The sequence below is a fragment of the Lissotriton vulgaris genome, chromosome 3_1 (genome assembly GCF_964263255.1).
Source record: "Lissotriton vulgaris chromosome 3_1, aLisVul1.2, whole genome shotgun sequence".
Taxonomy (NCBI): domain Eukaryota; kingdom Metazoa; phylum Chordata; class Amphibia; order Caudata; family Salamandridae; genus Lissotriton; species Lissotriton vulgaris.
In genome coordinates this window covers 206,746,680-206,770,599 of record NC_141689.1, presented here as the reverse complement: position 1 = coordinate 206,770,599, position 23,920 = coordinate 206,746,680, and positions in this window count along the sequence as shown.

Genomic DNA, 23,920 nt, shown 5'->3' with positions numbered 1-23,920 from the left:
TAGTGGCTTGTAAATGTAAATGTAAATGTACAGGAATTTATATAGCGCAAATCACCAACCGGTCTCTAAGCGCTTGCTTAGGGAACCCGTCCTGGTATTCCCTGTGAGATAACACCAGTAGGGTATCCACAAGGTGAAAGCCAGGCATTCCACCGCGAGGGGACGTTGTGGAGAATAAGCAAGCTATTGCCCAGAGTCGCAGAGTGTGAACCCGTGAATCGAGTAGGCACCGGAGGGAGAATTGTTGAGTCCATGGACATTTTTGGACTCAAGACCCCGCCGAGCGGGGAATTGAACCCTGGTCCCAGGCTGACCTCTGCTTCCAGGTCTGCCTCCTCTAACCAGTGAGCCACACTTCTCCACGCTTCTGCTGTGTCATCTGCTGTAATGAGCTGCACAGGAAGAGATTCTGAAATGTGGCTCTGATCGTGTTAGGCCAGAGACGAGTTTCTGAAATATCACTCTTGATCGTTTATGCCATTATAGGGGTATGAATGGATTATAGCCGTATAGGGGCATAAGGTCACAGTATTGATCGAGGTCCTAGATTAGAACGCGACACCCACTCCACGAATGTATGTCCATCAAATTACTAAAAACTAAAGCAATAAGATGTATGTGTAACATTGCCCACCCCAAAATACATATCTGCATTTGAAATGGCGTATTTGAAATCGATGGAAATATTGGTGCTGTACGTCTTTAAGCATAGAAATCATTCAAAATTATAATATATGTAATCAGTGAACGATTTTGCGAAAAAATTACACATGAAATATCTATTTATACAGAAAAGAAGGGCGAGATAATTTCATTACATAGAAATTCAATTGCTGTAACATGTGCTAGAGGCTGAGGTAAAGTTATTATCAGCCTGTTTCATCAAGCTGATTTGCGCTCGCAAAGGGCCAGATTCTGAGAATCTGGCCCTTTGCGAGTGCGATTTTTGCATTTGGGATTCATCATCCCAAATGCAAAAATCGCTATTACCGAAATCGCATATTTGCGAGGAATTGGATTTAAGGAATCTCTAATAGAGATTCCTTAAATCCAATTCATCAACCAATTAGAAAATGCGAAATCGCAATATTTGGTCGCAATTTACCACCAAGTCTGACTTGGTGGTAAATTGCGAAAAAAGAGTAAAAGGCACTTTAGTGCATTTTTTTCTTTTGCATGTTACACACACACATGTCCTTTGGACATGTGTGTGTGCAACACCTGTTCGAATGTGCATTTAAGGGGTGCTACAGGGTGTCCTTTGGACACCCCTGGCACCCTTCAAATCGCTATCTTATTTGCGATTAGCAAATTGCTAATCGCAAATAAGGAATACTCCCCATTCATTCCTATGGGCCTTTTGGCCCATAGGAATGAATGGGAAATTTTTCCTTATTTGCGATTAGCAATTTGCTAATCGCAAATAAGGAATTTGTAGGAATCACATTTTATTTTGCGATTCCTACATGAATACCGTTTTGCGAGTCTCTAATAGTGATTCCTTATGATTCTCTATTAGAGACTCGCAAAACGGTACCTTGATGAATCAGGCTGCCTGTCTCTAGAAGTACCTAAAAATAGAAGTTCTGTTCTTTATGAATAGGTCTACTTTAAGCAAAGAATTTCGTGCCAGGAAAAAGGTAAATATTTTGAAAAAGTGTTCAATTTAAAGAAATGTTCATGGTGAACGGTGGAATAGAGTTCCAACACTTTTCAGTAGTTTTTTTTTATCAAAACTGAAGGCCGAATTCAGAGTTCATGGGAAAGCTGTGTGTCGGAATGCTTTTCAAAAATTATTGTTTCTGTTCAGGGGAAAACATCATATCAGACAGGCTCTCAAAAAATTGGTCTACAAAATCAGGTGTCAGTTCGACCAAGTTCGATAGTGCTGTAACTTGGCAGGTGTGAGAATGATTGCTATCATCAAAGTCCGGATCAGCAATGCTCACAGAAGGTCGTACCTGGGTGATGTCGCTTTTGTTTCTCGCTCCACTGTTACCACCTAGTCGTAGCACAGGAGTCTCAACGAATGCCGTCATCAGGATTGCTAGCCGCTGGGGACAACACAATGCGTGAGCCGTTACAGGACTTAGCAAAGTATCGATATCCATTGGTACTGCTGATGGGAGGTGTCCAACACGCATTCCTCTCCGCATAGCATACATCGAAGCACAGGTAAGATGCAGGTCTGCCATATAGGTCTGAATGAAAGAAACCAGGTCATGTTCAGATCTCTCAGCCTGGCCAATCCAAGGACTCTAGTTATTTGGTCCCGGTAGCGTATTGCTAGGATTGTTTCTTCCATCCCTGCCGGAGTCATGTCTGTATTTTGGCTTGCCATATCGGAGCAGGAGGGTCAAAAATAAAATGCCTGCTACAAGTCCCAAAATCAGGGGTATGCCCCCAAAGACTGAATGGATAAAATTGGGAATGATTCCCAGAATTGCTTTGAATGGTGTTAACAGTCCCGTAAAAATGGTCTTAAATACGCCTGGGATGCCTATGGCACTCGACATGTTAAGAATTTGGCTAAGCATTTCTGTGAAATGCACGGGGCAATTTGTTGATAAAAGGTCATGTATCTCCGAAGCCGTCCTTGCAACTTGGAGATAATACGTATCTTTTGATGACGTGATGGGCACTGTTGTCTGCAAAAGCACAGACTTCATTCTGCTTAAAGTGTCAATTCGTATAGAAGAGACATTCAAACGAGGCCATATGGGAGTCTCAGAGTCTCCAGGGCAATTTGGAAACAATGCTTGCATACAGCATTTGACCATGGAAGTTACTTGTACGAGATATGCTTTCCCTGGCAAAAGGCCACAACAGCTGTGATCCGTTATTAGAATGTAACTCCCTTTCGAGAGTTGCTTAAAGAAAGGCTCTATCTGTGTTGCAGGTGTGACATGTTGGTGGCATGAAAGGTTGTTTGAGATTCCTTCACAAGCTCCGTGTAAATTAATACCTTGGCACAAAAGTATAACGCTTAGTGAATGTTTGCAGTTTTCACCACTAAGAAATACATTTTTGTTGCTGTCACTATAGCATGTGTGTGTGTATGGTAATTTCCATGCTGACTTAATGTACCCTTTACCCAAACGTTCATACTGGCCAGTCGGTATGTATTCAAGGCAATTTTTAAATCGGAAAGTTGTCATCGGAATTGTGATAATCCTGTGTATTATCCATTCAATGACAGGAATTTCTGACATTGTCAATGGTAATCTCTCAAGTTTTTCGATGCTAAGGATTGTATAGTCTGCTCCTTTCTGTGCCAAGCTGATTTGTTTATCAGTAAAGTTAAAGATGGAAAACAATGACGTTTTGTTGATTAAACGCCATGGCACATAGCCTGAATGAAGATTTTGCAGCGTCCAGCCTAACTGTACAATAGAACACAATTGTGACTGGCCATGCTGTAACATTAGCAAGTCTTTGTCTATTATATCTATGGCAGATGATACAATACTGTCCAGTGAATATATTCTGGAGGACAGAGTCATTAACCCATTGTCCACAACAGAAAGTGATTTTTCCAAATTAATACGATCAATTTCTCGTATTTTTTCTGCTGTTTCAATTTGTGTGACTTTCCAAGCCTCGTTGTAAGCCGCATATATACTGGTCGCTATGAAACGCTTTTGACACTGTTTGCGTGGTCCCAGAATGAAATCGCGAAAATCAGCACCATCTTCAAGTAAAGATAATGTCGCTTAATTTCTGCCAGTGTGGATGATTCTAGCCATTCAAGGCACAGCTTCCCTACACTGTATGTTGTTACTATCCCTGGATGTTGTCTCTTAGAGTATCTAGGGTCTAGTCTGGTCATTGCTAAACCCTGTGTTTTATTCAGGAATCTATCTTGACAGTTATTTGTGTCAATAGGCCAGATTAACCACTTTTTCCAATCAGGATGTGTTCTGTTTAGATGTAAAATTTTAGATACATCTATTTCAATATCTGTTGTTGCATTATCAGGTATCGGCTTCGGAGTAGACGGTTTGTTAAGGTCTTTAATCTTAGCTAGGCCAAGACAGGTTGTTTGGTGAATTGTGTCATTCAAAAACATTATTTGCTCTGGGATCCTGCAGGCTCGAAATAATGCTTCTAGGCCTTGTACCTGCCAATCTTTTGTACCCCAGATTGTTTTTGTTTCAATATTATTTCTCCAAAAATCAAAACCAAATGTCATCACTTTTTCATAAAATGCTTCTGAATATATCAATTTAGTATTTGTCAGCATAGTTTTCAACCCTGTTTTATCCAACAGTTTATAATAAAACGTTTCTGCATCACTGGTGTTAAACCCTGAGAAGTACTGAAATTTCTTATAGAATGTTTTTGAACTGCTTTTAGGTGGAGTAGCACAATGTTCCCATTGGTTATATTTAAAAACATTTCCAGGTTGTGCAGATTTATGTAAGTAATGATCTCCGTAATGTGAGAAGCAATACATTTGTTCATAACTAGACGAACCTTGTAAATAATCATGTTCTGTAAATCTTGCTGACAACACTAAATCAGACAAAATATTATTAATACTTTCAAAATCCCAATAATCAGAAAATTTACTTGGTTTTACAAAGCCACTTAAGGAAACCTTGAACTGGTGAGGATATTTGAGGATTTCAACTGGACCATACACTTCATAGTCAGTTTTGTCCCATACTACCCCGCCGGGTATTGGAATGGCTGTGACATTTACTGTTGACAGTTCTCTTTTCTTCACGTGGGATGATTTGTGTGGTTTGAGGACTAAGTTTATGTTCTGGCTTGCTGTGTCCATTGAACTGTAATAAACTTTCCTAAAATAAAAACTAAAATTAGGCATAGTAGGAGTATAAATACCCCTGAAATAATCCAATGCTCAATCAATGGTGCATCCAGATATACTTCTTTAATTTGATGAAATAGTTCTGTTGATTTTTCTTTAAAAGTCTTTGTTTCTGGCATCACTTCAGGGTTGCTTTGATTCTCAGAAAAGTTGTCGAAGTTAATGAAGTAGCCAGAGGCAGTTCTGTCAATTGTTGGAATTGTTCTCTCAATTTGTCTTTCGGTAGCACATTCTGATGCCACGTCATTGTAGACTGGTGTTTCATGACGAACTGTTTCAATCTGTGTTCCAAGTGGCACGAGTTCCACGGCATTTTTGCATAGTCCCTCTCTGTGCACTGCAGGTTTATCAAATGTTATTAGTCTTTCAGTTTGAACCTCTTGGATTGTTGCAAGTTTGGGTATTCTGTTGTTTCTCGGGAGTCCAATGGGCCTACTGTTGATTATAGGCCACATGCTTGTGGTTTTACCAGGTTGATTGATACAACTCTGTCCTCCTTTTTACCAGCAAGGGGCGGTAGTACTACTGATCTTGTTCCGTTGATTGCTAAGACAGGTACTGCTTTTCTGTAAGAAGGCCCAAATTTTGTCTTCAATGCTATTTTTTCTCTGACCAGATCCCCAATCTTTGGAATCCAGACAGGCTTTGCTGGGGCTGGTGGTGCCTCTTCAGTGGTAGTTGGCTGTTGCTTTAAATTTATGTTGCTTATGGATTTTCTTGTTTCATTCAAGTCCTGTAAAACAGCCAAACGGTCTTTGATGTCAAAGTCTTTCAGCCTGATTCATCAAGCATAATTGTGCTCGCAAAGGGCCAGATTCTGAGAATCTGGCCCTTTGCAAGTGCAATTTTTGCTTTTGGGATTCACCCTAACCTAATACCATCGCTGTTATAGATTGCTTTATGTCCCGTTTTTTTCTTTCCACTACACTGTTCCCTTCGGGGTGTGATGGACAAGAGTATCGCAATCCAACGCCCATGCTGGCCATGGCCTCCTTATAAGCTCGAGAGCTGAAAGCAGGACCCTGTTCAGAATGGAACATGGCAATTGCGTATGTGCCGATAAAGACTCGCAGATCTTTTATAACCGTTCTGGCATCAGCCGAGCGCTGGGGCCACATTTTTTAAGTGAGTTTTAGTCTTAAATAACATATATTGGGACGCCTTTCTCTTTTTTGATTATGCGTATAGAACGCCTTATGCTTTCTATTAGGGTTCCTGACACTACGCTGGCCGGTTCTCCACTGCGATCTCTGTTGCAGTCTTCACAATTTTTCGCAAAATAATAAGTATCTACGCTCATTCCCGGCCACCAGTAGTCTGATTGTAATTCTTTCAGAGAGTCCCTGATTGTTTGGTGTCCCAGACCCAACCCCATATGTGCTTCCTGTAATAGGAAACCTCTCCTGTTCATGTTTGGAATTACCCTATCTCTTATTGAAACCTATTTTTAATATGCTACAGATCCGTACCTGCAGGCAAGCTGTGACCAGCTGGTTGGGAGCAGGTTCAAACATTCTAATATGTTGCGGGGTAAAATTCCTGAACTCTGTAGAGAATTTGCTCCAAAAAATAGAAACAGACCACAGATAAGGCCTGGGAGGAAGTATTTAATTAATGAATGCAAAATCAAATTTTAACCACATGAACTTTTAACCTGTTGCTATTTTAATAGAATTTTTGTACATGTATGCTTTATGGTTGTGATAAACCAAATAAAGTAAATTTTTGACTGCTGACTACCCTATCTCCCACTCCAGGGATTCGAGCAAAAGGAACGGAGTTTGCATCGATTACGTATGCATAATTGAGTGGATAGTTCACGGGTAGTGCTGCACAGTCGCCTTTTAAGGACGTTTTTACTGCCAGCATGGTTTCCCCGTCTATATATTTTTCTGAACGCTTTTTTGTGGCTACGGAAGCCGGTTTGGTTGCTTCCGCTATGGCTGTATTAGCCAATGAATTCCCTGCAACGTGAACGCCATCACGTTGATGACTCAGAGTGTTTATCACGTGAGTCTTTTGTAGTTCTTTCTGTAAAAGAACTACCTGTTTCCAAAGCATTTTATGCTTGATTGTGGCACCTGTGTCATCTTTGTAATCATTTTGAATCCAGCTCTGTAACTTGTTATTGTAAGAGTTGATGCAAAAATGCGAATCGCACACGATTAGTGTCGGGAATTCACGTTCTGCATTTTCAAGCGCCATCTTTAAAGATCTGATTTCAGCTCGCTGAGCCGAGCAGTTTCTCACTGATTCAGTTTTTGTTATTTTCGGTCTGAATTTACCGCACAGCCAGCGACCTTTAACAATCGCACAGGCTGCTTTGTAGGATTTATTTTCTACATTGTAGTGCTGTACAAATCTATCTGTATAGATTATACAGGAGTATTGTTGGAGAGGCAGAATTTCGATTGGCAGAGGATATTCTTGTTCATAAGTCAAATCAGTCATGGAACCTCTCACCACCTTGCTACAAGCATCCAATGTACACTTTCACATGTACGCCGATGACACCCAACTTTACCTCAAATTACAATCCCCCAATGACATCCTGCTCCTGAACTCAACGATCAGATGCACCCAATCCTGGCTTGCCGATAATCACCTCAAACTCAATGCCCTGAAAACAAGAGTTCCTTCTGATCTCACCTCCAGCGAAGATATCCACCACTCAAATTTGGCTTAAACTCCTAACCGCACTCAATGTCCAACCCACCATCGTGGACTCAGCAAAATCTTTAGGCATAACACTCGACACCAATCTCAACATGCAGCAACATATCAGCAAGGCAACAAAGGGAGCGAACTTCCAGATCAATACTCTGAGGAAACTTAAACCCTACCTCCCAGCCAAAGACTTCCAAACCGCAGTACAAGCACTAGTCATCCCACGAATTGAATACAGCAACACCGCCCTCTGCGGACTCCCCCTAACTACAACCGCACCGCTAAAAGCTTCTCTAAATGCTGCAGCGAGACTCATCACTGGGTCAAAAAAGCACTCCCACATTACCCCTGACTTGAAATCCCTGAATTGGCTGCCTTTGAAGCCAGAATACATCTGAGAATCGCCTGCATGACACACAAGGCGGTACACCTAAACTCACCCGGCTACCTCGCTCAGAAATTGACAATCTCTGGGGGAATTAGAAACACGAGAGGCACAAACAATCTTCTGCTGAAACCTCGAAGATTCCGGAAGGAAAAAAACATACAAGCGCTCCTTCTCAGGAATGGCGCCTAGGATTTGGAACTCACTCCCTCCCGAAACCAGGCTTATCTCTTCCACTACACTCTTTAAAAAAGAAGTAAAAGCTATCCTCATGGCTAAATACACTTGAACTACTATCTCGAACTGTTAACACCCTGCACCGATCTGTACTACATGTTTGACCCCTTTACTTATTTGTATGAGTTGTCTTATTACTCACATGATTGGCTTTGCAGCCACCTATTTGTACTGTGTGATCTATTGATTTACTTGTTTGACTATGTTCCCTCATATACCCCTCTATGTAAAGCGCTCTGATATCTGCGAAGATCTTGTTCGCGCTATATAAAACTTTGAAAATAAATAAATAAATAAATAAATAAATAATTCAGTTTTTTCAGTTGCGGGGCGAAATAGTATTTCACATCTTCCGCTCCAAGAGAATTTACACACTGTATCCATTTCGGATCCAGTGACACTGTAGGCAGGTTTACTGGGCTGAATAGCGCCTCGAAGGCGGATTACGCAGTGAGGACATTGATCCTTTTGCCATGTGCTAGTTCTTGTTCATTCGCTAATGCAGTTTCTACTGCTTTCACAGTATTTTCTGTGAGACTGTATGTTTTTTCTGCTTGTGTGTACAAGTGAGATTTGTAAGATATTGGTACATTTTCTCCCTCATTAGAGGTCAGGTATGTGAATCCGCATCTTCCTGGGATGACTTTGATTACAAGATTGCGTGTATTGTCACGTGTATCTAATTTTGTTTTTGCTAACATGTCTGTTTGCAGTGATCTCAAAATTTCTGTGTGTTTTTGAGTCCAAGTGATTGGTTTAAAATCAGGTTTAATTAGTTTGTAGAGAGGTTTAACCCTCTCTGCATAATTTAGAATGTAAGTTCTTCCAAAAATCAGGAAGCCTAGAATCGATTGTAAGTTCTTCAGCGTTTTTGGTGCTTGGAGTACAGCGCACTTTTCTAAGAAGTTGTCCTCTAGGCTTTTCCCTTCACTTGATAATTCGTATCCTAAAAATAATACTGTCAGATGGGCAATTCGGGACTTTTTGAAGTTGAATTTGTAACCCTCTGCTGCTAACCCAAGTATTATGGTGTTCACTCTTTTCAAGTGAGTCTCCAAGTCGTCGTCTGTGAGATAGATATCATCTACATAAGATAATGCCTCATCATCATATATTTGTAGTAACTCTGTTACTCTGGCTGAAAATAGTCCTGGGCTGTTCTTGAATCCCTGTGGGAGCCTACAGAAATTTTTCTGAGACCCCATTACTGAGAAAGCGGTCGAGTATCTGCTTTCTGGTGCAATATTTTGACAAAAGAAACCATTAGATATGTCTAATGTCGTTTTATATTTTTTCCGAACTATGTTATTCATTAGTGCAGCACTATGCAAATTTTGTACTGCATATGTTTTGCAACATGAGTTAAGGTGTCTGTAGTCCAAAACTAGACGATATGAATTGTCTGGTTTGGAGACAGGAAACAAAGGATTGTTCATTTGAAAGGTGCATGTTTCAATCACTCCTTGGTATTCAAGTTGATCTAAAATCTCCCTGACTTGTTTTTTAGCTTCTTGCTTAATGGGATACTGCCTTTGTGCAGTTGGTTGACTTTTTAACTGGATTTTGTGAGGAGGAGAGTCCTCATCCCATCCTACATGATTTTTATATAGTGCTGGTGCCTGGGCCACTGCCCATTTCCTTGCATATATATATTTAGTGTGAATCGGAATGTGATTCGAGAAGGCAGGCATAATCATTTATTCGCCACGAGGGCACTCCCTGACAAACTCTGGGGGCCAATCTTTTTCAGCTAACAGAATATCATAGCCTTTTTAGAGTTTATCCCAAAATAGACCCCTTATTTTCCTAGTCTTATCATTCTCTAAACGCAGTGTTATTTTGTATATCTTATGGGGCTCGCTAACTCTGGTGTCGGCAGTTTCTACTTGAATGTATACATTCGTGTCCACTGTCTCCAGATGACTCATCAGGATCTTGCGAGTTATGGTGATTTCTGCTGTACTGTCTAGCATTGTCTGTGCCCGCTCCTCGTTTTTCAACTGTGTCCTCAGTATTCTCGGCATGTTCGATTACTCTAATACTGTCTAGCTTCTTTCTTGGAAATTGAGATTTTTTACTTTGAGCAGGTTCCTTGTATTTGGACTTGGTGTGCTCTCCTGGGTCTGACCGTCCTCTTCTTTCCGATTTCTGCAAAAAAGATCGAGAGGGACGTGTATCAATACTTTGATATCTATCAGGCTTCTTCAAATTATCCCTATTTATAAGGTTATATCTATTCTCAGAGGGCTCCCTCTGGGGAGACTGGTGTTCTCGAGTCGGAGTTCTTTCCCTCCGTCGAGGAGACCTTCCTCTGGACTGGAAAACTTTTTCCTTGGGAGTGGATTGTTTATTTCCATCCCAGCTTTTTTTAGGAGTGTTTGAATTATTTTTAATAAATAATTTTTCAGGATTTTCGAGCAGTTGGGGCTTTACTGGTTTTCCACCCAAGCGGTCTCTACCTAATTCTTCATAACATTTTTCTGTAATTCTGGCAAGCTCAATTGGTTGATCTGTTATATCTGTTTGCTTCAACTTCTGGCGGATCACCACAGATGCTGCTTCTCCTTTTATATTGGCTAGTAATATAGCCGAGACCTGCTTGAAGTCTTTCAGTAATTTCATACCAAGAGTTAAAGCAGGTTCTGGACCGTATTCATTCTGAATCTGTTTTAGCACTTCTGGTATTACCGCCTTTGACGGAACACCATGTGTTTTTGTGTAAATGGAAGCAAAGACTGTACCCCAAGTGTCACAGTCCTCCACGTGTGGTGCGACCCTGATTGGAAGGCAGATGGTCAAGATTCTGTGTTTTTCAATAGGGGTTGTATTCGGAAATACTGCCTCTATTTGAGTAATTTTCTGCGCTAACCAGAAAGGAATTTGTTCCCGTTTTATGGGTGTTTTACCAAGACATGACAGTATGTTCTGTGGTGTAATTTTATTTGTGTTCCCCTGATGAGGGGTCAGCTGTGGGACATTAACAGCTGTTTGGACTGTTGCAGTCCGTATTACATATTGGACTAATTGTCTATGTATTTTAATTAAAGTTTTTAGCTGTATTAACAGCTCATCTCTTGACATTTTTGCAATGTCCGGATGTGGTGTGTAGCGGGCTAGAACCGGCCACGTTGCTCCTGGTCTACCTAGTGGACCGAGCCTGGTAATATGATGATTATGTTTTAGGGCGCCTTTAAACCAGAGCAAATGCTCTTGGTATTTTAATGGGATTTCAATCTCCTCGAAAGGAGCGTACTCTTCCGGTGGATCCCCTATTTTGTAATAGTGGAACTCGTGTGTTGCGGTGTTTGCCGCTGGAAATTTTATCCAAGAATAGAATACCTCTGTCTGCCGATATTCGTGTGCCTCTATCACGAAGATGACTGTGCCACCTTGTGTGGTCAGTCCATTTTCTATAAGTTTTGACGTTCTAGATTTTCTTATGTTAACCGGGATGATTTTCGCATCCGGTGGGTAAATCCCTGTTTCATTGGAAGCCTGCTGAGTCGCATTTACTGAGGAATCAACGGTTCCATTTTCAGTGTCTGACATTCTATTGTCAGGAAGGTTTTGCAGAGCAGGTCTCCAAGGAGACAAAGATTAGGTGCACAATATTTTGGAACACTGTATCCTTCAACGTTGAATAAACCAGAGCTTTACATAGGAATCTCTTCCTACTAAGTTCGGGCGAATGTTAACCTTTCACCCACTCCAGACGTCTATTGGAGTATTTACGGGAGAAAGGGTCTGTGTGAAAAATGCACGACTGAGTTACTCTAACGTCTTGCGTTAGTTTTATCGCCTTACCAAACGTTGGGCGCCATGTAGTGTAGTTCCTATTTTCCCTATAGGCCCTGCGCATTGGAATAACATAAACAGTAGAATAGACGTAGAAGTGCGGTCTTCCAGGTCTCTACTGACTATGTTAAACTTAATTGGGTTTGTTACCAACTAGCTCAGAGGTCACTGGAAACTTTCTTGACTGAATAGGAAGTGATCAGCTTCCCTGGTACAGACAAGAAGGGATTCAGTTTTCCAACAACCGCATAAACATGACAACTTTGCTCCTTAGAATAAGAGTCAATCTCTAGAGTCGTGTGAAACAATAGACAGTTATTTTACTCAGTCAGTTGTGCAGATTACTTTCACCAAGATGCAGAGAATAGAGAGACGGGCGTTTTCAATAAAAAGGTATTATTTATTGAACAGTCTTTCTTCTCATGCAAGAGAAATGAATTGCCACAATTGCAAGACTTGTTATTATAAAAAGTGCCTGTATTCACCACACCATCGCTATCATCGCTGTTGTCGAGGCAGCGTTTGCTTAAGGCAACGTTGGTAATATTTATACCTGAAAGGTGCCTTGTTTGACGTAAGTTTTTGGACATAAGACGTCAATAAAGATGTCACTAGGAAGTGATTGTTTCTCAGTGCTTATTAGAGTTCTATTAGTAATCAAAACATAGCAAGTGGGGCTTTCCCAGGTTGCTGAGTTTTATCTTGTTGAAGAACTCGGAGTGTAATCTAGGATAGTGCCTTGTAAATGTAAATGTAAATGTACAGGAATTTATATAGCGCAAATCACCAACCGGTCTCTAAGCGCTTGCTTAGGGAACCCGTCCTGGTATTCCCTGTGAGATAACCCCAGTAGGGTATCCGCAAGGTGAAAGCCAGGCATCCCACCGCGAGGGGCCGTTGTGGAGATTAAGCAAGCTATTGCCCAGAGTCGCAGAGTGTGAACCCGTGAATCGAGTAGGCACCGGAGCGAGAATTGTCGAGTCCATGGACATTTTAGGACTCAAGACCCCGCCGAGCCGGGAATTGAACCCTGGTCCCAGGCTGACCTCTGCTTCCAGGTCTGCCTCCTCTAACCAGTGAGCCACACTTCTCCACGCTTCTGCTGTGTCATCTGCTGTAATGAGCTGCACAGGAAGAGATTCTGAAATGTGGCTCTGATCGTGTTAGGCCAGAGACGAGTTTCTGAAATATCACTCTTGATCGTTTATGCCATTATAGGGATATGAATGGATTATAGCCGTATAGGGGCATAAGGTCACAGTATTGATTGGGGTCCTAGAATAGAACGCGACAGGCACACATGCACAATCAAGCAGAGCACAGTGTACACCCACAATGGCTCCAGGTCATGACCCTGATCTACAGACACTCACAATGTACAATGCCATGCTGTCTGAATGTCAATATGTACCATGTGTCTACATACATGTGGACACATTGTAATATGCCATCTCCCCTTCGGATTGCAGAGTAACCGTCAACACTTCCTGCACAGCAGTCCCAGCCACTCTTCACTGATGACGAGAAGGACACCTACAGCATCGACACCCAAGCCCTCCAAGACATCATTGACATCATCCGCAACTCACCTCCAGGATCAGGGCAGCCCAGCTACATCGAGGAGACCCCACCCACTACCCAAACCACCCAGCAGGAGGCACCCACAGCCCGGCAGTCTCCCAAGACCCCCAGGAACTCATGGCCTTCCAATGCCAAGTGCTGGAGTGCCAGAAGGTGCCGGCTGAGCCGGTGCAAGTTGGGTTCGACCTCATGGCTTCCAAACTGGACGCCATCCATGGGTGTCGAGGTCCCATTAGGGACCAGCTCCAATCCCTAACAGACACCCACGGCCCTCTCCATGGTCTCCAACGAGCCCTGACTGACATTGCTGGAGTCAAGACTCGGAGAGAAGAACACCTGTCCGCTCAGACTGGCTTTAGCGATCCCAGCCGTGGGCTGGGACACATGAGGAGGCTCATGGAGGACATGGTGCGGATGGAGGTGGAAAGGATGGTAGACACCGCTGCACATCAGCGAAATGTAGCTGGGATCTACCATGCCCTGCAAATCCTCATCATGGCATTGCTGCCACAAGGTGAGGTGCTGATGAATGTTGCTGCCCCCACACCATCCACATATCTGCCCCCTGGTGTGTCAGTGCCTCACAGTGCGGCAGGCATATCCACTCCGGCACCTGATGTGTCACTGCCACACAGTGCTGCCAACAATCCTCCTCCAGCCCCTGATGTGTCAGTGGCACACAGTGCTGCAGCCGGTACTGCAACACTTCCCCATACACTCCGCTACACTCACCTTGGACCGCAACATGGGTTGCCATATCCTGTTTGATGACCAATGACACGGCGACCAAACTGCGGACTGTACCCTTCCTCTTCCGCAGTACTTGTCATCCCCAGATGGACTCTGACTTGCCCTCCATTGGCCCATATCGTGTACTTGCTTGACGTGGCCCTGTACTGCTCCAGCTGCAAAACTCCACTGGATGTGCAATAAACATCCAGACATGCACTGCGGTGTCATGTCTTTGATCATTAATGTATGAATGAGTTTATGAATGTAGGGACAGTGATTTCCATTACATCAATGATGCTCATCTAGTGGGATGCCAGTCACAGTGTGCTACATTGCCTATTGTGTTCTGGGTGCGGTGTACACTACAACAGGGACACACGCATTAGTCACTTCCTTGTCTGGGCATGGACTGAAACACGCTCAGAGCCCCCGAGTCATTGTTTCAAGCTCTGCGCTGATCCGGCGTCCGCCAGGCCAGACCACTTTGCTTACGCTCCGAGAGGGGGCCCACATAGCTACCTGTCGCAGCCATACTCGCTGGTGGTGTGCAGGTCACTGGTCTATCTGTCAGCAGGTCACGGCTACTCCCTGAGAGCAAGTTTGCACACACACCACACCCATCCGACACAGGCATCACAGGCCATGTGACCCCGCAAATATAAGGGGCCGACAACGTCACATTCCTCCCTGCCGGTGGTGACTGGATGATGGACGCTCCTCGGTTCTCAATCATAAAGGGCCCATGAATTGTTGCGAACAGGGTTAGTGGCACCCAAAGCCTTGCAGCCGTCACAGGCCTACAACCATGTTGCGCTGAGTGGCATTGCACAGGGTTAGTGGTAACCAAAGCCATGCAGCCATCACAGTCCTACCACCACGTGGCGCTGACTGGCGTTGCACAGGATTAGTGGCACCCAAAGCCTTGCGGCGGTCACAGCCCTACCACCACGTGGAGCTGAATGCTGTGGCCCTCTGAGCTGCATGATCATTGTCTCCATGGCATCTGTGGGTCTTCAGGTGTGGCTCTTGGCTGGGCTCCCTGTTGATGCTGTGGGTAGTTGTCCTGCTTCATACCAACAAAAGGCAGGTGTTAATTTCCTGATGCTACCACGGCTTATCACCTTTTTTTGGTTCGCATCGCAGATCTGGCAGTTCGTTATGAAAGTGGTGTTGTGGTTGTTTCGTGTGTTTTTGCCATCTCATTAGGGTTAGTTGGTGGTGTCCACTGTGGAGATAAATTTTATGGCAGTTATGGCGGGAATACTGGCGATGTCTGCAGTTTGCACTGGCTTGTAAATGGGGTGTTAAATCTATCTCCACTTTTGATGCGTTAAGGTGGAGATAAATCGGAGATAAGTCCTTGTGAATATCCCCCTCAGAGTAAACAGTGGGAAGTTGATTCACAAAAGTGTTTAGGAATACAGGACGGAGTACTGCAGGAGTACACTTACATACTCCTTTTCTCTTTCATGCCTTTGTGAACTGATCACACAACACCCAACATCCATTTAGTAAAAGTGCACAGAGCGTTCCTATTTTTGTACTACTTGTGCAACAAAAGTCCCTGAATATTCATATTTTAGATTCTTTGGGGCCATTCCAGAAAGGTATGTTGGAGCAGAGAACGAGGGCCACAAGACTACAACTTAACGTTCTGACATTTGCTGTCATCTGTAGATGACTGGTTCAAATCCCAGTTCATCTTCCATCCTTCTAGGTCGATAAAATGACTATCATTAAATTGTGTACTGACATCACCTGCTGCTTATAACGCTTAGAAAGGGCAGCCGGGCGGTAGTGAATGCTACTTAAAACCAAGGGGCATATTACCAACAACTAGCGATAATTATCGCTATGTTAGTTTAGCAGTGATATGTTTATCGCTGAGCTGCGGCGATTTTTATCGCTTAGGAACCTTGCTATTATCAAGGTTTATCTCCTAGGCGATAAAAATCAGCCGAAATGCATGAATATCGCTGAAAAGTCAGCGATATTCATGCATTACCGAGCTAATGCTCTTAGCTTGTTATCCACCTACCATTGGATAACAAGGCTAAGAACTTCTCAGGGGCAGGTGTTAGCTTTTGGAGATATTCGTGCTTAGCGCGAATATCTCCAAAACTTGGTAATAGGAGATAGCGATGTTAGCGACTGTTTCCAGTCGCTAACATCTTGGCACGCCCACTTTGCATGTCATTAGTGATAAATATCACTGATATGCAAAGCGGGCCCAAGATGGTCGCTATCTCCTACTAGCTGTCGCTAACTGGTGTTAGCGACAGCCAGGTAATAGGGAGATAATTTTATCTCTGCTTTCTTGGCTTTTAAAGCCAAAAAAGCGGAGATAAACCCCCTTGATAATATGCCCCCAAGTTCCTATTCTACATATTTTCATGTTCGAAGCATACTTACAACTTGCATTACTGACTTATGTCATGTAGTTAAAACAATAATGTAAGCACAGTTTGCTACTACGTTATATTACCACGCATGAAGCGTTCAGCAGCTAAGGTTCAGTCTATTTTCTCCAATGTTAGCTCACTCCTTAACATTCTCCTCAAAGCCTTGCCCCCGGGCGCTTGCAGTGTGAACACCCGCCTCTGGGCTGCACTCCTTCTCGGTTAAGTCATATTAACCTCGTCGCACGGCCAGGCCGAGTGAGCACAGTGACAGAGTATCGCCGCAGTGGAAGGCTCACCTTGCTTCCCCATCCCGGGCCCAGCTTTTTAATCATCAGTTCTAATAATAGGTGCGCTAATGGTGTCTGCTGCTGCAGCTTCTACGGGAAGCCTCCTGGGCTGTTGTGATGGGTAATGCCTTGCTGAAACTTTTTCAGACTTATTAATTTTATCTCTGACATACCTTGATTAGCTGGTGACTTACGTTTGTCCTATTTTTAGCGTGCTTGTCCCTACCCTTCACACACGGATTCATCCTCAACTATTCTTTTTTCCTGTGCAACACCTGTTTGCTTTTCCACTGGGAGCCTGTACTTTTCTAGTATAGTATTTGAAGACTATAGACTCCTGCTTACATTTTCATCATCTCATAATTCATTTTCGCTGAGTTCCATTTACCGTGTTCAAGCATCTATTTTTCTCTCGAGTGATACTTAGTCAGTACAATATTTTATTGCACACGTCAGTTGTGTAAATTCAAAAGATGCACTATAAATCCTGGCTTTGAACCTTTACTCCTTTCAACATTCGAGCCTTGGTATCCACACAAACAATTAGAAACGACATATTTTGTCAGTTCAAAAATAAAAGTGAAAACTTTGTGAACAAATGTAGAAAGATGCACACAAATTGCATGTGTCGTGTATATTAAAGTATGCGGCCCTATAAAACGAGTTGGAAGAACATGGATATGTGGAGCAAGGCCCCAGCTATTTCCAGATAAGCTGTATGCAGTGCGTAATTTGACCCGGCTGTTTCCGGTACCGGCCATCGGCCCCTCTATTTTGGGGAAGGCTCTTATTTTTCTGCATCAGAGTTTACCCAGACCTAAAGAGGGAAATATAAAAAAAAGCAGAAAGACGGAAGAAAAGAAAGATGGCGAAACCGTCATAAACAGAGAAACCAGGATCCTGCAAGCTGAGACAAAGGGGCAGGGAATGCCTCGCAGTGGATTAAAGAGGACTGAGGTGCATTCAAGAATACACATCCTTGAAACTGGAGAACTAACGTTTAGCTGTATCAGCCGTGGGCTCTTAGTAGAGCTTTAGACACCAGCAGTCATTATTTCACAAATTAAGCACTGGTCTGCTGTCGATGAAACAATTAATTATATCACTCTTAATTTTCAAGCATTGTGATTGCAAGTCAGTAATAGTTTCCTTTGACCAAGACTTCTTTGGTAACTATGCAAGTCCTGTAATATTTTTTCACACACGGCTCCAGGGCCCTCAAGAGTTTTCCTGAATTTGGTGCGAGAGAATCTCGGATTGCAGACGGTATTCATGCACCAAATTCCATGAGTTATAAGTTTTGTCCTCACAATGAGGATAATTAATAAGGTTTTATCCCAATTCCGTTGACAAATTCAATGAAGTTTTCCAGTTGATCAGAGCAAATGGAACTTGTCAGTGGAGGGATTGGTGGGGTCTGGGTGGAGGGCTGAGAGACAGAGGAGAGTTTGTGTCACAGCAGGGTTGGGGCATGGCAAGGCAGTAGTATGTTCTCAACCTACGATGTGCTCTGGGCTCTTGAAATCATGGTAACAGATAATATACAATTTCTACTGTCTAGAATGAAGCTAGACTTCAAACGCTCGTCCACCCAGAAGGTATCTTTCTGAGGCGGAATCCAGATGATTAAAATGATGACAGCCCCCAGATTTAACTCTGTCTTCGGCATGTTGGTTCTTATGGTTCCTGCACACTTGCTTTGCACTATCAATAAGAGCATCAAGACATTTGCCTGGCGGGCCGGAAGCCCTGTCACAAACAAGCGAGACTGCCTGTCAACACACGGGCTGGAGGTCTAGGAAACCCTGATGTGCGTAAATACTACCTCGCCCACCATCTTTCACAGTTGGTTTACATTCTAGTACCCCCGGATCACCAACCCCTCTGGGTATCCTGGTAATGTCAGACAACACAGGCTCCAGCTGGTTTAGGACTTTTGTACAACACTCAGACTTCAAACTCTGCCCATTGCCCTCAACCCTTTGGGCTTTGTGGACAACCTGAAAAGATGCCTATCCTCTTGTGGGCATACATTGCCCAGATACCCCCAAGAGTGACAGTGTTGCACTTTACAAATGCCGTTTGATTGAATTATTGATAAATAGTGCTGTTCACAAGGTGTCACCACTCTGATGCAATAAGGACATTGCCATTGTCCATAAGTTGGTCAGATGGTCAGCGTGGGAGTGCAATGGGATCAAGACCATTGGATACCTTTCTATTGGGGACTCCTCTTGTTCCTTTGAAATGCTTGAAATTTCGTGTTGTCATAGTTGTGGAGGTTTTGGAAAATGCTAACTTCAAATTAGGTAAATTAGGGTGGGATCCTATTTACCTCCTAGCCTTGCCTATTTTAGACTATTCTTGAATTTCCCTTTGTGTAATTCCTTTATTCCATAGAGAAATCACCTACAGGTCAGCCCACCGTCCATCCACAGAATGAATGATCCATAATATTCCCATGAGGTCATTTCATTCCATGCCCGAGCTGGCATTCTAAATGTACCCATGAAAAAGTTGATTACAACAACAATTGAGGGCTATGCGAGGGCACAGTCTCCCATCTATACCAAATACTCATTGGCAATGCATTCTCCTGTAGTTCACAAATACCATCTGGGACATATTGGCAACAGGGCCGGCTCTTCCATTATGGCCGAGGAGTGTCGCCCAACTGCCGGCAGAGGCACACGAAAAACATGATTTTAATGCAGATAATTATGTTTTTCATCTTGTGGATTAATCAAAAAGGTGGGGCCAAAGCACTGCAGCAGGGGGAGGAGGAATGGTTGGCCCTGCTGTCAGTGCACACAATAGTTTGGCCAGCCTTCATGGGACGGTCAAACCATCAGGCGCACTGACATTTCTCCAACCCAGATGTATTGCTGGGTGGAGAGATCAGCAGGCACAGGCAACCAGCTACCAATGTAGTACTAAACAAGCCTATTCAGCCCAATCCCGACACTGCTCTCATGGTGGTGTAGTCTCTGAATTGGCCTCAGGCGACCCTGGGAGCTTCAGCCTGTGCCCAGAGGAGAAGAGAGGCGAACAGAGCGGTGACCAGAAGACGGACAGGTAAGTATTTTTTTATTTGTACCAGCCCCCTAGTGCTACTCCCCTAATGCTGCCCCCCCCCCCCAACAGTGCCCCACTACATTGCCCTTCCACCAGCTGCTACTGATCGGCAACAGAGTGTAGGGATAATCTGTACAGATGGCGACTGGAAGGAGATCATGGAATTTCATGACCATTCACTTAGAGAAGCGCAATTGAAATATTCATATTTTAACATTCTACATAATTGGTACTACCCCCTTACAAGTTGCATTGGGCCCATCGAATCTCAACTGATACCTGCAGGTGTGGCTCTAATGATAGTTGCAATCTCTATCATATACTGTGGTCCTGCTCCACCTTTGTCCTCTACTGGTTTTTGATATAGAGGACACTACATTTCACCAGCTACATACTAGGTCTGGGCTGAGTTCACAGAGTTCAGCATCTGCATGCTACTCAGAGCGGTATCGTGGGAAAAACTCTGCAAACTCCGCAAGCAGAACAGAATTTCATTCCCAGACCTACTTCACACCCGTTACAGACTCCCCCAAATTGGCCTTCCGACACAACTTTCCTGACATTGATGACATGCTCTCGCACTGGTGAACATGGATGTTGACAGACTTTATGATTGCCATAATATGTTTCTTTCAACACCCACACTCACCAGAGATGCCGACACATCAGAAGTGTTTCATTGAGCTGTACAGATTAGCCAACTATGAAAGATTTTACAAGATCCAGGATCAATGACACCTATTCAATGACATGTGGGGACGCTTTTTATGTCTTCCAGAACCTTAATATTTTTGGGCATTCAGGGTCCCTCCCCACTCCAACTTGCAGGCTAGGACACCACCATTAACTCCAAGACATTTGTACCAGCCTTGTGGGGGAGTCTAGATAAAGGAGATACACTGATTTTTGACCACAGACAATGCAATGGTGACCTTCCTTTATTCTTAGGATGTGGGTTACAGGGAAGGCGACACAATGCTGCGTCCACATAAGGAGATCTCATTAGTTAAACTGTGAAAGCAATGACTGGCCTTGTTGACCAGCTCTGATTTTTTACCCATATTTACATTCTGCTCTTAATATGTTCATAAGACTTGGCTAGTATTTTAGTGCTGACTCCTTTTGTTTCTTTCTCTTGTATATTTGTGTGTATGTAATACCTTATGGTGCACTAACCAGTGATTGGATTAAAAACTCAATAAATATATGTGTAAAAAAACAAACTTTACTCTGTATTAGTGTGCCTCAAAGTATAGAGGCCTCTGTTAGAAAAATGTTCCACAAAGGGCATTTACTGGACCCCATTTTCACAAATACCAACCTAATAGTTGACAGCCCAATTCCTTTACCATGGAGTGACCACCTCCTAATACAGTTTACCTGGTCCGCACCGACCAGTAAGGGGCCGGAACCTTCCGAAAAAAAATCTGGACGTAATTGGTCTAGGATTCCTATAGAGCATTGGGCCGACATTCTTTACCACACGCGGCCAACGCTAACTGGTGATCCTGAATCAGCAAACCTAGAGATTAACGGTTGGCTTGAAGCCTCCTTAGACATGGTGTCCCCCAAGAAACTCATGAACTATAAAAAGGGCTTGAAAAAGATAGTATGGTACACAGCTGGCCTTAGGGAACCTAAACTTAAGTGTAAACAATCGGAGTAACAGTGGAGGAAAGAATTTTTGGAGGAAAAAAGCAGATCTACAGAAAGGCGATAAACTTGTATAAACTGGAAATCCGATTAACTCAAGCTAAATACTATGAAACAAAAATTTCCTTAGCCAACAACACCCCAAAAGAAATGTTTAGAATCTTTAAATCAATCACTACCCCGACACCATCAACACCCCCTGGAGCTGATACGCTCTAATGCAGTAATGACATAGCAACAGTTTTTCATACAAAAATTCAATCCATCTACCTAACCTTTCCCTCGCTCAACTCCACGCCTATTCCCACCCAGACAGATAATAAGAGGGGACAGTTAGCAACTAGGTTAGAAGCCTTCACTCCCATGGGCCTGGACTCTCTTTTGATTCTTCTGAATAAACTAAAGTCAGGTTCCCCAAAAGACATGGCTCCACCTACCGCTCTAAATCTAGTCTCCCATACAGTTGCCCCCTCTATTCTAGAACTCATCAACCTTTCCCTAAGAACAGGCAAGGTTCCATCTTTATGGAAGCAAGCCATAGTCAGTGCACTACTGAAAAAGACAGGAGCCGACTCAGAAGTGCTCTCCAACTTTTGCCCCATTTCCTTATTACCAGGAATTGCAAAAATAACAGAAAAATATGTGAACAGTATATTGTCTTCCTATCTAGAGGAGAGCGGCTGCTTTAATTCCACTCAAACTGTTTTTAGAACACAGCAAGGCACAGAGACAGCCTTGATTGCTGTCACGGAGGAAACCAGAAACATTTTGGATACAGGAGGTTCAGAGGCCATCATCCTCCTAGACCTAAGTGCAGCCTTCGACACCGTTAACCATCACCTGCTTATCTCTAGGATTAGAGAAGCGGGGGTGTCGGGGTTGCACTTGGCTGGCTGGAATCCTTCCTTGAGGGCCGCTCATTCCAGGTCTTTGAGGAAAACTTTTGCTCCAAAAGCTTGCCCTTGAATTGTGGGGTGCACAGAGCTCATCTTTGAGCCCCACCCTTTTTAATATTTATATGAGTCCCTTGGCCAAAATTGTTGAGCCCTTTGGCATCCGTATCGTCACATACGCTGACGATACCCAGCTGACAGTATACCTCAACCAACCTTGACACAACCCAGACAATCTAGCCAATTGTCTTAAAAATATCTCAGCCTGGATGGAACGCTCCTCTTGCAACTGAACTGAGCTAAAACAGAAGTAATGCTCTTGGGAAAACCCCTTCCACAGGGGTCCACTCCTATTTGGTCTAATTGTCTGGCTACCTCACCCATCCCCAAGGATCAAATAAAGAGCCTAGGAGTCTGGTTGGACAATAAGCTAAACATGGAAGTCCAAGCCCAGAAGGTTGCAGGGTGCTGCTTTGGACTACTCCGGATGATGAGGAAAGTATTTCCGCTACTAACCTGGGAAAACAAGAAATTAGTGATTCAAGCTTTCATTCTTCCCCGCTTGGACTACGCTAATGCTCTTTATGCTGGATCACCACGGTCCACAATAAGGAGACTCCAGGCAGTCCTGAATTGTGCAGCCAGACTGCTTATGAACATTCCCCATAGATTTTCAGTCAGAGCTGCCATAGCCTCCCTTCATTGGCTACCTGTGCCCGAGAGGATCTCGTTCAAAGCCCTCTGTATCAGATAATGACCAAAAAAAGCCGGACTATTCTACAGCCACTCATTACCCCATATCACCCCAACAGAGCTATTCGCTCTGTAAACAAACGCCTCGCCACTGTACCGAGAATCTACAGGACCAGAAGTGGGGGCCAACGCTTCTCCTACGTGGCCTCCAAAAGATGGAACACTCTCCCCGACCACATTTGCCTGGAAGAAAACCATTTGGCTTTTCGTAAGCAGCTGAAAACATTTTTATATCCATCCAGCTAAAGAGGACATTCACTCATCAGGTCCTTAGCGCTGGGAGGACTTATGGTAGCCATGTGCTTTACAAGTGCCTTTTTCATTTCATTTAATTTTTCAATGCCCCCTGAACCCTCTGAAAGTGAGAGTCCCCACAAAGGAGCATTTTGTCCCTCGTTGATATTATTCTGCACAATCTTTTTTACATTGACTGAGTTTAGGAGGAAGGGCGACCATTTGCCCATTTTAAGGCTGCCTTTATAGAACACAATTGCATATGTTTCTAGAAAAGGGACCCCCCTATAGGATAAACTAGAGGTCAGGGAGAAAAACGGGGAACAATAACAAAAACACAGAGAATAATGTGTCTCCCTCTAGACCTCTATTTATTTACCTTTAGGAATACA